The 5,491-nt window shown below is 39.6% G+C and overlaps 1 pseudogene; it reads left to right on the top strand.

Annotated features, from left to right (window-relative positions):
* Positions 1-4,371: 4,371 nt before the first annotated feature.
* Positions 4,372-5,491, top strand: LOC112193987 (annotated as a pseudogene).

The raw sequence follows: 5,491 nt of genomic DNA, 5'->3' as shown, positions 1-5,491 counted from the left end.
TCATTCTCCAACATATGGTAGTTACTGATTGTTTTAATCTTGAATGTACTTGGATGACTTTTAATTGAATGTATATGGCTTTAATCTTGAATGTACTTGGATGATGAAAGCTATGGTTTTTATTTGAATATACTTGGATGAGCACTGATTTGTGGTACAGATAATGGTGCATTTAAAGGCTGTCTCAACACCAACAAAAAAGAGTTCAATGCCGGGAAGAATCTGCTGCATGTTGATGCAGTGAAGAATGTTACAGAGGAAAAAGAATAAGTCGATTTGAGCCTCCTAGAGAAAAAAATGAAAGGTATATTTACGTGCATTATAAAGATACATATTGTTCTAGTTGAATGTGTGTGATTCAATCCTAGCTTGATGGGTAATTTATGGAGTTCAGTTTATAAACCTTAATCATTCTATTACATTTCAATTACAGTAGGAATGTTTATAAGATTAGCAATCAAAACTTGTAGATTGACTACTCGTGTGGAAAACTGATTGTTCTTTTATTGATGCATAAGTTTCTTCATATCATTGTATTCATTTTAATGTGTATTGTTATTTACTGATTGTTGGTATAGGTAAATCCTACGGAGAAGAAATGCAAGTTAGCATTGGGTTCAGCTAACCATATTGTTGCTTTTGCAACGGTTATCACAAGCGATGGTCCCTTAGAAGTTTGTCATGGGACTCCATTGGGAGATGATAGATTGCGTGTTTCTATTTATGCTACTTTGGAGGAAAAGGCTCTGATTCCATTTGTTGTAGAAGATGAGATCAAGACAGTGAAGCAAGCTATGGGGAGCTGGGTAATGTGGCCAAAAAACCTTATCATATTTGATGAAAAGGTATATAAACTTGTATATGATCAGTATATTTTTATTTAGATATTGTGAGGATTATCCTATTGTTAATTGTATTGTTAACTCTTCATTTAGACAAAAACAAGTGCTAAAGTAAGTAGGAAGACGAAAAAAAATCAGTTTACGCAAGATTCAGAAGAAGAGTTTGGCTTGTTGTCACTCGAATCAAGCTTGCAAGCTGCATTGCAAAGGTTATGTGTGTGGGGGAAAAGAAGGGTCTCAAAGATGGAAATGTTGTTTGCTTTTATAAAGAAGATCATGTGTTTGGTATTAATGCCAAGAGCTATCTACTTGACTTAGATGTTACTAGGCTTGCAACCATGACAGAAGCAACAGGAACCCTTATAGTGCTGTATATGAGGTAAATTTGTGCGTCATAACATGAAATTCAGTGATATTTATGCATGTTTATCCCAAATTCAGAACCTTTCTTGGTTATATATTAGTATGTCATATGTGCATGTTTCTGTTGCTGTAGGTACTTGCATGATGTACTTAAAGAATCCAAAATGCTAGACATGGTTGGTTTCATTGACCCAGCATTGATTGGTGAGAAAGGGTGTGGGAGTATAAAAGATTGCCTGATAAGTGCTTCTCCAAATCAGATTTTCTTGTTGCCTTACAGTGCATCGTATGTGTTTGCTTAAACTAAGCCTTTGTTATTCATATGATTGCCGCTATTACATGCTCATGGATATTTCCCTAAAATAATTTTAATGAATTATAGTGTTCATTGGATGTTGATTGTGATCGATCCGGACAATAAGACTGTATATTTTATGGATCCATTGAGAAGACGCCTTCCGGGCGGAGAATGGAAAGATATTGTTGACACGTAAGATATTGCTTAATAATTGTTTATATATTGTTAGTCCTTTCTAATGTTGGTCAGCAGAGAGCTTACATATTGTTGGTTCTTATGTTGGTATGCTTTTATATAGTGCTATATCAATGTTTAAAGGGGAACGTGTAAGACCCCGGAAATTTGTTATTAATTCTTAAATATTTCCTGGGATTAATAAATTGTTCGTTTGTACGAGTTCGTGGTTCAAGGGTGGAGCGGAAGTGTTTCGAACGAATTTTTATTCGGAAAGTATGACTTTAGGGGGGGGCGCAAAGGTTGACTCTTTATACGTTGCGTTTCTCCAAAAACTTTCATCACGAAAGTTGTAGAGCGCGTCGATACGAGTTCGTGGACATGTGGAACGCAAGAATCGGAGTTCGTATGAGAAAGTTATGAGCGATTGAAATTTGGGAAAATTTCTATAAATATGAGAAAATTCAGGATTTTTCATTAAATCCCAAAAGTTTCATTTTTCTCATTTTCCTCCCCAAACTCTCCGTTCTCTCTCCTCCCTATCCGTGCCACCTGGCTGACCCGACCCGGCCCTCCCCGAGGTCGTCTCGCCGAGTCCAGTCGATCCCAGTGGTCCCCTCACCCCGCCACAGCCCCTAGGCCTGGATCGAAGAGGCCCCAATCGTGCGACCCAACCCGGTCGGACCTCCTCGACGCCGGCATTGCACGGACTGATCCTTCTCGGTTTTGGGTTGTCTTCCTCCTGATCATCCCCATATAGGCTTTGCATCACGATTTTGAGTGTAGAGTGGTAGATCAAGGTTTGAAGTTTTCGACGTCCCTGATTCGATCTAGGATCTGATCAGACGCACGATAGTGATCCAACTTCCAAGCTTGATCTAGGACGATCTAGACCGAATCTCACTTTGCTCCAGGTATGAAAGTGGCTCATCTCCTCATTTTGAACAAGTTTGTAGTTGATGACTTTTGCATTGGAGGTGGTTGACTCAGTGTTGACCGCCTGTTGACCCGTCGCTTGTGGCGGCGCGTGGTGGCGGGTCGGCCATCCAAAATGTGTTTTGTTTTCAGTTTATGCATCTACGCATCCATATGATCGTTTTGATATATTATAAGGTTATTTTGGAAAAAGGTTGATGCATGCTAGATTTACGGTTTTACGCTTTATCTTCGGTTTGCAATCCGTGAGGATCCGACCGTCAGATTTAATTCAAATTGTGGTATGTTGATCGTACAGCTGTTCTGATGACTTTGTGTGGTCATGGATGAGGATTCGACAGTGGGATCGTCGTTTTAGTGCGTTTTATGAATTGTGCGCTAAGTTAATTATTGTATGTGATTAGGTGTTTGATGGAATTGTTTTGGGCGAACAATTGTTGATTTTGTGATCGCGGCTGTAAGAGAAGACGCAGCGGGATTTGGAGGTGAGTAAATCTCACGTGGTTCATTTACGAACGGATTTATTTATTTCTCGGAAGTACTTGTTTAATTGTTCAATCATTTTTTAGAACAAATTATTTGTTTTAAAATATATGAACTTGATCGACAACGGTTCCTGGGTAAGTTAAAACAATGTTTTGATATAAAATGATTTTTGAGAAGTATAATTTATAAAACTATAGTTAGTATTAGTGGCATCCTTGAGTGGATGACTACGTATATATATATTTACGTGATATATATATATATATATATATCTTGGTGAAATTGAGTGTGTAGCTTACTATTGTTGTGCAAGGTGATGTTGAGGAAAATATATGGTTTTGGTGATGGTTTGAGTTGAAAAACAATATTATGTTGTGAGTTGGATTAATATGATTTTATCACTTGGTGATTTATTGGAAGTTGATGGGTGATCATCTACTTTAGTCGAAGTTGATGGGTGATCATCGACTATCGACTTTACTTTGGTGTTGATGGGTGATCATCGACTCTAGTGTGAGTTGTTGACTTGTGTGGTGATCTGTGTTATGATCTGTGTGACACTACTAGAATAATGTTAATAGACATCATGTCATAGACATCAGTCAGGAATTTACGCGATGTAAAAGAGATTTCTAACATCAGTTCTTGAAAATCTGATTTCTATTTGTATAATTAACATCGTTTATCATTTTGGACCGATGTCTATGTTTTTTTCTAAAATTTTGAAAAAGCGCGGAACGACTAAGTTACAAAATTGATGGGGCGGGGGAACACAATTTTTGTTGCCTCCAACACTTACTCGGTTCCCACTTGTCAATTTTCTCTCTCAAACCCTAAACACTACGACACCCGTCCTCTTCTTCCTCATCCTCCGTCTCCGACCAGCACCCGACTGCTCTCTGCCTCTGCCTCCACCTCCACTCTCCTCCTTCTCCGCCTCCGCCTCCGCTATCCTCCTCCTTCTCTGCCTTTGGCACATCTGTTATCTCATCTCTCTTCTCAAATTCACCAGATCCGCCAAAGACGCAATCCACGCTGGAGTTCCGCCTTGCCCTTCCTCTCAATTTTGAGCACATTACCGCCATACATACGGTGCGTTTTAATGAAAGGACCAGCACGTCTGGAAAGACGTCGCTGCACCCACCCATTTGACAACCCCGAACCCAGTAGCGACTAAGAGTAACAACTAACAACAACAGTCCCAAAGAGAGGTGCGATCTCATGTTGGCCGCTCTACGCTCCCGATCGTCGTTCTCACTGCCTTCTTCGACAATGGAGGCCAGGGTTTCTATCTCTGCACCACTCCTTCTCTTCCTCCGTTGCCGCCGCCAAGGAAGGCTTGCTTGATCTCCAGGAGGTCGAGACGGTTCTCAGCGAAGTCAAGGCCGACGACGTCAAGGTCAGACCGGCGAACAAGCACTGCGAGTGGGCCGATTTCATGGTCCTAGCCACTGGAAGGGCCACCTGGCACGTTAAGAACATCGCCCAAGCCCTAATTTACAAGGCAGGTAATTCGGCTTCCAACTTACTAATTTTACCTATTTCCGATTGAATAGAGTAGAAATTGAAGCTTTAGTAGAAAAATTTGAGTTGTGAAATTTCCTATATGAATGATGAACTTGATCACTATTTGATTGGGATTCCATTTGTTTATACGAGTAGTCTAAGCAAAAGCAGAAAGGAGCTCAGCGCGTGGTGCTTCCCACTGTTGAAGGGCAAGAGGGAGGCAAGTGGATTGTCATTGACTCTGGTTTGTGCTCTGCTCTTTGGTGTATCATCGTTGTGGTGCTCTAAGAGCAATGTTGATTTTAAATTATGCACAACTTTGTTTGGAACAATTGCATAGACCCACATCAGAATAGTTGGAGAACTAAGAAGTTCATATATTCACATGGCAACAATCTTTTATGGCCATCGATATTGTGACTTTGAGATGGCATTAATAGGATACAGTAGTTCTGTAAAGTGCATTCTAACTAGATATCAGAATAACGAATTCTATTTCTGTATTTTCTATTGTAAATTTCTGAAACTACTTTGAAATCTATATTACAGTGTTCACAATGAGTGCACAGTGATTAAGTCCCTCGCTGATGTGGGACGATATGTTTTCTTTTTTTGGTTTTTTGGTTTTGTAATAGTCATCTTCACTTTTTCAGGGAAAGTGATAGTTCATGCTCTTGATGAGAATGCTAAAGCTTACTACAATCTGGAGACTCTTTGGACAACAAAGCCGTCTGAGAAAGAACCAATTCAGGTATGGTTGAAGTTTACAAATTTGTTTTTTTTTTTTTTGCAATATGTGCATCATATACTCATACTTTATACCATCCCAATCCATCTCATTACTGGAAAGCTCATTCATCATGTTTTGGGAGATCAGATCACCTAA

Source organism: Rosa chinensis, chromosome 3 (assembly GCF_002994745.2).
Source record: "Rosa chinensis cultivar Old Blush chromosome 3, RchiOBHm-V2, whole genome shotgun sequence".
Lineage (NCBI taxonomy): Eukaryota > Viridiplantae > Streptophyta > Magnoliopsida > Rosales > Rosaceae > Rosa > Rosa chinensis.
The sequence above is the reverse complement of the archived record's forward strand: the minus strand, read 5'-3'. Positions and strand labels throughout refer to the sequence as shown.